Source organism: Protopterus annectens, chromosome 6.part0 (genome assembly GCF_019279795.1).
Source record: "Protopterus annectens isolate FY-2018-M chromosome 6.part0, PAN1.0, whole genome shotgun sequence".
Taxonomy (NCBI): domain Eukaryota; kingdom Metazoa; phylum Chordata; order Ceratodontiformes; family Protopteridae; genus Protopterus; species Protopterus annectens.
This window is the reverse complement of record NC_056737.1, coordinates 1,580,564,091-1,580,574,141: the sequence shown is the minus strand read 5'-3', so window position 1 is coordinate 1,580,574,141 and position 10,051 is coordinate 1,580,564,091. Positions and strand designations below refer to the sequence as shown.

General features: G+C 36.9%; 1 protein-coding gene across 3 annotated transcripts in view; it reads left to right on the top strand.

Annotated features, from left to right (window-relative positions):
- LOC122804862 overlaps positions 1–10,051 on the top strand; it is a 1,319,203-nt gene that overhangs the window by 1,027,611 nt on the left and 281,541 nt on the right. For all 3 annotated transcript variants that reach the window (XM_044075030.1, XM_044075029.1, XM_044075028.1), the window contains one exon: positions 9,877–10,021. The gene's annotated coding sequence lies outside the window, so the exon portion shown is untranslated. The remainder of the gene's footprint in view (positions 1–9,876; positions 10,022–10,051) is intronic.

Sequence of the window (10,051 nt, the reverse complement as noted above, 5' to 3'; positions counted from 1 at the left end):
AAGATACCTGCACATATAAAATAATCAATTTCAGTAAACTTGTAAATCAAGCAGTACGTCTGGACTATACATACTTTTCACCTGGAATCATTCTACAGCCACATATTCAGTGACCCATGCAAAGCATATATCTCTGTAGAGAATAAAGACTGAATTTAATGCTTTTAAATAATCAGAAGTCAAGCTACAATATGGCACTTCACTCTGTACTGGATACATATGTTTATGTAAATTTTATGAGACTGTACATGAATCAAAGGCAGATGGAAAGAGTACTTCCAGCAGATTCTGAAAAATAAAGAAAACCCTACAGAACCTATACTACCCTAAACACAGCTTATAATGAAAGAAGAGGAGGAACCCACTGTAGCAGAAGTAAGGACAGCATTAAGGAAAGTGAAGTTAGGGAAAACAACAAGAACAGGTGATCAGGACGTTGGGTGAGATAGAAGAGAAATGGCTCCTGAGGATACTCATAACAGTATGGAGAAAAAGGCATATCCCAGATGACTGGAGAATAAGCATATCAGTGCTAGTATACAAGAACAAGGGGGCATCCACAACTGTGTGCAGTACAGAGGTATCAAAGTCTTGTCACACTGCATGAAAGTTCTGGAGAGGTTGATTGAGAAACAAATATGCACAGTAGTAGAAATTAATAGGAGAGATGAGCAGTTCATATTCAGCTCAGGATAAAGCACAACTGACCCAGTGTTTGCAGTGGAGATGAGGAAAGAGTCCAACTGGACTAAACTTGGAGAAAGCGTATGACAGTGTCCCAGGAAAGCTCAATCTTTGATGGGTTGAAGTTCCAGAAACATTGAGAGAATTAGTGCACGTTATACACAGGGACCCAATGACTCTAGTATGGACAATGTTTGGTCTCACAGAGGGGTTTCCATTGGGAGTGGGGGTGCATCAGGGTTTATCTTTGAGCCCACTGCTCATCTTCCTGATGCACTACATTAGCAAACCAGTTAGAGGGGACAGTTCAGCAAAGTTGCTGTATGCAGATGATGTGGCATTACAGTCAGATTCTGGAAAAAAACTTTAGCAAAGACTACGAATATGGAATGCAAAGATAAAAGTACACAGGATGAAACTGCCTTATCTTTAAATGGGTGAAGTCAGAAGAAGCTGAGAATTCAGAAAGAAGGGAAAATAGTGTAACAGGTTAACAGCTTCAAGTATTTGAGAGAGGTAGTTGAAGAGAAGGAAAGTCTGAATGAGGAGGTCAATGCTAGAATTAGAGGGGCTGCAGCCAACTGTCAGAGAGTGTCTGGGGTAGTGTATGACAGAAGAATGCCAAAAAAGCTGAAAAGTGGGACATACAAAACAATGGTGTGACCAGTACTACTGTATAGTACAGAAACCTCAGCAATAAAGTCTTAGCAGTTGAGGAAGCTAGATGTGATGGAGATGAAGTGTCTGAGGTGGATGGTATAATGCACACTGTGGAACAGATGAAGAAATCAGAGCAGAAGTCAAAGTAGCTCCAGTTGCAGAGAAGGTCAAAGAGAAAATATTACAGTGGTTTGGCTACATGTAGAAAAGCAGAAGACAATCTGATGAGGAAAATGTGGAACAGAGAGGAAGAAGGCAAGAGAAAAGAAGGGCATCTAGCAAAGAGGTGGATAAATTGTGTGAGACAAGACCTGCGATACTCAGGTATAACTGTCAAAGAAAGTAAGAGAGTGGCAGTGAATCGAGAGAAATGGCAACAGTTGACACGACACCCCAAACCCCTATGTAGAAAATGGGAAAAGGGGGGGTGATGATGATGATGCTTACTGGCTGTATGGTTGCCCACCATGATCAAACTGTAGTGCTCTATCTACAAGCCAAGAGCCAGTCAGGGTGCAGTAGCTATCCAGGCAGCCATTAGGGGTTTCCTATATATGGCTTAATGACTCTGACCTGGTGGCTGACATTTGTGCCAATCTAAGTGTACTGCTACTATACCTTCTCTTGTATGAATACAGCTTGGTAGCTGGCAGCCAGTAGCACAACTCCAACCCATGTGGTCCATATTATACATTTATCATCCAGCAGGGGACAGCACTGCACTAGACCTGACTGCCTCCCTTCCCTACAATGAGTGGGGTTCCTATTATATGATCGAAAGCTAGAAATAGCGAACGCTCATTTGTCGAACCCAAATGCATGAAACCACAGAATATCGAAGGAACGGATCAGTGAATTTTTTTCCCAGGGAAAAAATTCGCTGGGCCATTCACTGGACTTTGCTGTTTTCTTCACTGTGGTGCAATCTCGGAGTTGGCATATTTAAGGTGGGGGGTTTTGGGGGGCATAGCCCCCATATCGGGGGTGTGGGGAGCGAAGCCCCCCACTTTGTTTTGCCTGTACATTTTTTTTTTTTGGATCAGCAAATTTTTTTCTGTGGGAAAAAATTCTCTGAACCGTTCCTTTGACATTTTGTGGTTTTGTGCATTTGGGTTCGATAATAGATTGCTCGCTATTTCTAGCATTCGATCATATAATATGAACCCCAATGAGTGTACAAACACCATCATTTTACTATTACCCTCTAATATTGGCTTCTCCAGTACCTAGATCAGTAATCAAACTTGAGTTATCTGGGTTACATTTAGGGTTTTAACTCTCTGAACCACATAGATGTATTTTAAGATTTAAAGCATTTTTTTCTATTTAGATCATTTCATGTCACAATTTCTTTTTGAGTAATTCCCTGGAATTCCCTGTTGCTCTTATGAATTTTAATTAATGTGGATTTTATCTTGAGGATACATGTTCTAAATTAAGACTTAGTGAAATAAAGAGAGCTAAGATCCACCTCACTAGCTTATTAGCAAATTTACACATTCTGTGAGGATGAATTGAAAATATCATGCCCTCATCTTTGCATATTCTTAAGTTCTTGTACACTGATACTGTTTCCAGATTTGTTACATCTACATTATGGTTAGGGTTCAGAAAGACTTAGCATGGTGCTGAAGCCTTAACTTGGGGGTTTTCCCATCACACTAAGCCTTTCCAATTCAAAGACTGCTCTAATACTGAAATCACTGTCTTTTTTGGAGATCTCCAAACTTGATGTTGTATTTTTCTGTTTTTCAGCTGATATATTTTTGTTGCTGGATATATAAATAATATAGTTAGTGACACATGAGTAATATAAGTAATGCGTAGGTGTAAGATACCACAGAATTGCCAAATGTAATATTTATCTCAAAGCTTCAGGTTCCCTTTGTCTTCCTTGTATAGTCAAAACATTGTTTTTTTTTTCTTTCTTCTTGTAGCTAGCTTATAGTTCTTTATTTTTTTCTGTCCTTATATATTTCTTAATGTTTCACCATTACCTTATATTTAGAAGCAATGTTTTATCACTCCCATTTCTATAAAGTATTTTAATCCTGTCTTTTTATTTCTAATTTTTTCATATTCTTTACCTGTTATTACTACTGATATTTGTCTTTTAATAATTTATCTTGTTATTAATAATGGTCCATTCTTCATAGTTTTTCCTTATGTCAGTCATCCATTCTCTCTACTTTATATGTTTGTTAGCAACACCATAGTCCAAACCACTATGCCTGGTTTTCAATTATGTCTTTTCTAATACACCAGTACAAGAAAAGAAACTTAAATATGATTTGGGCATGCTGTTTTTTCTGTAGAAAATTAATAAAATTGAAATAAAGAGGAAATACAGAGTAGGGAGAAGTGAGCATTTATGATAGATGAAGAGGACAATTCTAAACTAAATTAAGGAAATACTGTAGGTCCCTAAACTGCAATACCAAAAAAATAAATTGGCAGAGTAAGCATCGGAAGAGACTTTCAGGAATTCCTGGGACAGATCCAAGATGTGCTAACTAGAGTCTATGACAGGTGGCTACATAGGCTATTTGCAACTTTTGGGAACCCATTAGACTATATGTCTTTTTTAACAGAATCATATCTCTGCTATTAGATACACAAGCTGTCTTAACATGACTTTTCATAGGTTTATAGGTAAGTAGTAGGCTAGATGCCTTTGCGGACCATTTTAAGACTAGACAGTTTCCCTCTTTGTTCTCAAAATAACCTAGCCCATTTGGTTATAGAATGGCCTTACCCATCACATGGTCAATAATTACATATTACTCTTTAATGAAAATAACAGGGATCATACCATAGACAGATAATTTGAGGGGACTGATTTGTAGGATAAGCATTTAGGAGCTGTCTCTGTCCATTAGTGGTAGCGAGGGCAGTCCTGGGGTAAATATTCTGTTTCCTATCCATAAATCTAAGTTGTGTTTTAATATGGACAGAGATGATCTTTGTTTTATGTGGAAGGGGAGTCTCACAGCAATTGTGCCCTCTGTGATATACCTGTTTCTCCAAACCATTCTGTTGATGCTGCACAAGAGATTTAGATCCCTAGACCAAGTATTCCCAATGCCAATTGACTTGCTGATGTGCAGTAACTCCATCAGTAATGGGTCAGAGGATGTCTTATATGTAAGACACAGGTCACCTCTTAGCAGTCTGTAGGATACCAAGTATAGTGACAGGGCTTTGAGTCGGTCCATGTAGGAAATGTTGTTTAGGCCTTGTATCCTTTTAGTAAGATATCTCTCTGGGCTCTCCTGTTGTTTGATGTGTCTGGACAAATGCATATCAAAAGGTGCATTATATTCAATGACTGGCCTAATGAGGGCTGAGTAAAGATGGACAATGAAATCCCTAGATCTAGACACAATCCATTTGTTTATAAGCTGTGCAATATAGAAGGACTTTCTTGCAACAATAGACACATGTTGGTCAAAAGTTAGGTCACTGTCCTTATAAATTCCCAAATCCCAAACAACTGGTCAGCTTTTAAGGATGTTTTGTCAACGTGGTAGTTCCCTAGGATAGATGAGTTCCCAAAGGATACAATAATGCATTTTTGGTATTTAGTTTCAGTTTGTGATTTTGGCACCGGTTATTTATTTGAGACAAACCTTCTTGCAGAGTGGTTAAGTCATTTTGGGGTTCAATGACTGCTCATAGCTTGCAGTCGTGCAAACATATTCAGTCAGAGCCCTTTGGTATTGGCTTTTACTTAAGAAAGTAGACGTCAAACAGGAGAGGTCCTAGCACAGAACCCTGGGGGACTCCACTGGTCACTGATCCCTTTGTGTATGTAACTTCCCTTGTTTCGATTTTCTGCATCCTATCTGTAAGCAACTTGGCAATCCAGCTGGTGATATAGTGGGTTATTCCAGGTTTATTTCACTTTTCTACTATGCAGAAGTGGGGAACTGTGTCAAAAGTTTTGGCCAGGTCAAGGTATGCGCTATGTACTGTTTTGCTTTCTTCCATTGCTTTGGTGACCGTTTAAAAATCTACCAGGTTGAGTAAGCTCAAGTCAGGACTTACTAGATAACCTATGATAAACCACAGTGAAAACACTATTGGCTGTATCCCTGAGTGGATTATGACATCAACACACATATATATTTCCTAACTAATCACCATTCATCCAAGGTGGATCATTTGTACTCACTAATCTGAAAGAAATAGAATTAGTGAATGAACTAGATGCCAAAGATTTAGGCATTTTGGCTCTGCTTGACTTCTAAACTGACTCAACTGACCATCATTTGTTATGAAGAAAGTCTTCTTGAGGCCATATTGATAGGTATACCAAATGTGGGTGACATTTTTAAGATGAGCATAGCACAGGGTGTTATATTTTTCAAAGCCTGCTCTTTGTAAACTTAGCTTACTCCCTACGTACCACCAGAGCCAAAATGCTTCTATTAAAAGCATGCACGTCTGTGCCCATATGGAGATATGAATATGACCATTGAAGTAGAGGACCCTGCTACATTAAGATTGTAACAGTACCTTTATGCTTCAAAATCAGTTGCATCCATTTGGTCACTGTTGGAACAAAATCATTTTGCATTGCATTTTCTGGCATTTGCCCTGTCTTGAAATCACATAAAATCTGAAGCTTGTAACCACAAAAGAAAGAGGAGAGAATAGTGAAGCCAACAGTAAATCCGGAAATGGAACAGAATAGAGCTTCCCAACATCCATGAGGCAAATGAATAGCAAATGGACCACTGATACAAAACACATTTTAATAATCAGTGCATTTGTTATGTATTAGTGGTCCATTTGCTGTTGATTTGCCTTGTGGATGTGGGGAAACTCTATTCTGTTGAAATGTAGAGGCTTGCCATTAACTACAGTAACTAAAATGAATAACTTCTAAGCTGCATATCCACCATGGTGTCTGAAATGGCATTCTCCATTTTATGAAGTCACATCATCAGTGGTTCTTAGCATCTAACATATCAGGAGCATTCTGAGGATTATTATTAGACCCAGAAAGCTAGTATAAGTTTAATATGTTCCTTAAAACACTGGCAGTGCAACTGGACTTGCCTTCCTGGTGTTTCCTAATTATATTTATATATATATATATATATATATATATATATATATATATATATATATATATATATTCAGGAAGTATGCCTTCAAAGATTTCATGTATACAAAACATTTGTAAACATCCTTTTATCAAGGCATCATATGTTATATACAAATATTCTCTGGAAAAAAAAAGCAACTGTTTCCATGCACTGGCTCATGAATACACAATGATATCTCATGTTTTTAATAATGCACTTAAGCCAAGAGGCCAGATTCCATTAGTTGGGCATGAGTCAACTAATAAGCAAAATTTCACTAGCTAGGCTTGATTCAACTTTACTAATACCATAAATGAAAAATCTAGATGTTCTGAAACTTTCAGCATAACAAGAAGTCCCTGATGTCTTTACAGTGGAGTAGGTTCCAGTTCATGTGAAAACAATAAAAGAAAAAGTCCCACTAGTGCATGCATACAGAACCTAAGCAGAAAGAACATGTCAAAATGTAGAAGTGTATAAAGAAACATTTGCAAACCTCCCTTTGTCATTGTATCATGAGTGATATGCAGATATACCCTAAAACAATGACATTTCAGCATACTGGCTCACAAATACACAATGGCATATGAGCTCTTACTACTGCATTCAAGCCAACAAGCCAGCCTCTGCAGACATGTTTAGACATTATTATATCTCACCATTACATCATGTGAAAAATGTAACTATGTCCTGAAACTTTCAGCTTAACAATAAGCCTCTGATGTGTTTACCCCACAGGTAAGCATCAAATAAGATGGAAACAAAAAAACAAAGTCCCATAATGCCTTTATCATCACATCATGGGTGATATGTAACTGTCCCCTTAAAAATAATTAGCATTATTAGGTCTTATCATTACAGCACATAAATGAAAATTTAGCTAGATTTTAAAATATTTGAGTTAGCAAGAAGTTTCTGGTATAATTGCAACACAGGCAGGTGGTAAATAAGGTGGAATTAAAGAAAAAGTTTCATAGCAGATAAACAAAGGACCAGATTACAGATGGTCTGGTAAAACACAGAACTGCGTAAAAAATTGTATCAAGGCATCCACTGAGGTATTCCTCTTTGTCTTAACAAATAACATTGTAGTACACTCACTCATGAATGTATGAAGGCGTGCACATCTTTCGGCCTGTAAGTTAGACTGCAGTAGCTATAGATTGCACTCTGACATTGTCTGTTCACTATAGGAAGTTGTAAGATTTGCTTTTGATTTGAAACATTCGTCTTAACAACAAGCATTTATTATTTACTTCAGGGTTACTTTCCAAATAAGACTAAAACAAGAAATCGAACATCCCAAAAAAGATTAAATCAGAAGGGTCCTATAAAAAAAAACATGCCTCAAGGCATTAGGAGCATTTCCTTCTTTGAGGCATCATGGGATATATGTAGATTTTTCCTAAAAAAGTAGCCACCGTGTCAACAGATTGGTTCATAAATGCACACTGACACATAGGTCTTTAGTAAAGCACCCAAACCAATAAGCCACACTCCATTAGCTGTTGACATGTTTAACCTTGCAAGGTCTCATTGACATAGATATTTACAACAAAGGGTAGTTACTAGGGAGTTCTACAGTAGAAGCATATATGACCCAAAAAGAAAACCCTGGCAAAACATAGAAACGTGTCTACAAAAACATTTGCCAGCTTCCTTTTATCAAGGCGTTATGGAAGATATCCAGATTTTGCCTGAAAAGAATAATGATATTTCAGTACACTGGCTCAGGAATACACAACGATAGTTAATGGATTTACTATAAATAATCCTGCCTCGTTTAATCAACACTCCATTATAACACTCGATTATTTGACCCTTAAAATCTAAAAAGTTTTGAGATCAGTACTCAAAACAATGACTCTCCCAAGGTTACAAAACACAAAGATTTGTTTTTGTTGTGGAGAAGCATAAACACATATATGTATGTGTGTATAAACTCTGGGACTGCAAAAACTCACAGAAACAAGAGAAAGTGATAAAAATTGAAAATTCACTATCTTATGTAACTGTCATTACAAGCTGCCAGCAAGCTTCCAGTGATGGCATTGTAAACTATTGATTAGATTTCTTTAGCTAAGGGCAGGCTTCAACTTTATAACATCTCGTCAGTATAGTGTAAGTAAAATAAAGTAATGTTATGACAAACAAAAAGCCTTTAATGCATTTAAACTATGGCAAGGTTGCAAATACTCTGGAAAACAAAGTCCCAAAGCAGGTGCATATACGGCACAACTAGAAGGACTCTGGCAAACATAGAAACCTCCCTTTTATGAAGTTATTATAAGACATATGCAGATTTTACCTGGAAAAAATAACCGTCTTATGATTTTGTACAAAGTTATTTTCTCATGAACTCATGTTGTGATAGCTGTTCATTTAAAATAATATATACATAGTATAGTATAGTATAGTATAGTATAGTATAGTATAGTATAGTATAGTATAATATTTTATTTCACAGTTGGGTATGCAGTTAGTAACTTTTGAATTTCCGAAAGTGCAAACCAGTCAAAGGGAGTATGAAGTGACAACTATGTATGCATATTGAGGAAGTGCATAGTGTACAGTTAAATATTTTGTATAGATTTTTCTAAGAGTGATGAAAACAGTAGACTAAATCTGTTCTGTATGAATGAAGACATCTGTCATTGTCTTTAATGCTTGCATTTTGCAGACAATATTTCATCGTCTTGAGTTTCTCATTTAAGGCAAACAAGTGCATTAAGTCGTTTTTGTACAATAATTGTCTTATAGGAGTGGTATTGAAGAACCTTTTCTGCTAATTCATTATTCATTAATTAACCAGCTAATTGATTTGTTAACTAGGTACACTTATAAGGCTTGATCTCCATTGTGCCAGTACTTACTTTGTGGACTGAAAAAAAAGTATACTTGCTTGATGATGGTGAAATATTGTACTCTTATAATTAACCAGAAGGGACGGAAATGTGGGTGGATGCAGCATCCTTAAATCAATAATTCCTTTACAGCAAGTTATCCGAGACGATACAGCTGTTTTTCAACACTGTCACGTAGATGAAGTCATCTAATTTTTTTTGAGATGGCCAGAATCTCTCTCTAGGATTTTGTATGTGTTTGTAACAGCTTCATTTTCATTTTACTAACTGCTATTCTTAGTGTGTTCACACTTTTTTCTGGTAGAACAAGTAAAAGAGGCTACTAGCTGAGTTGTTCTGATTGCACAGGATGAGAAACATTACTGATAATGTGGTTGATTTTTCTAACAGATTCTGTCTTTAGCTATTGCTTTTCTAATGTTTTTCTGATTTGGCTGACCATTTAGTTATACTGCATGTATTGCTACAAGTTCATTATGTACATTTTATTTCTGCTTGCAGAATATGCTTCTGAAATCTCATTGAACGAGACATGTTTAAAATCTGCCCTAATTCCTTCTCTTGCTCTCTTTTAGACCATCTGAAACTGTTACTTTGATAATGGATTCCTAGATAAAACAGTTGACACCCCATCTTGTAACAGTTCTGAAGTGCTGCTACTGATGAATCAGATAAAAGGGGGAAATCGGATGCAGTGACAAAGATGCCTGATAAAATGGGGTGAGTGACAGAATTAGTGGTGCTGAGTGA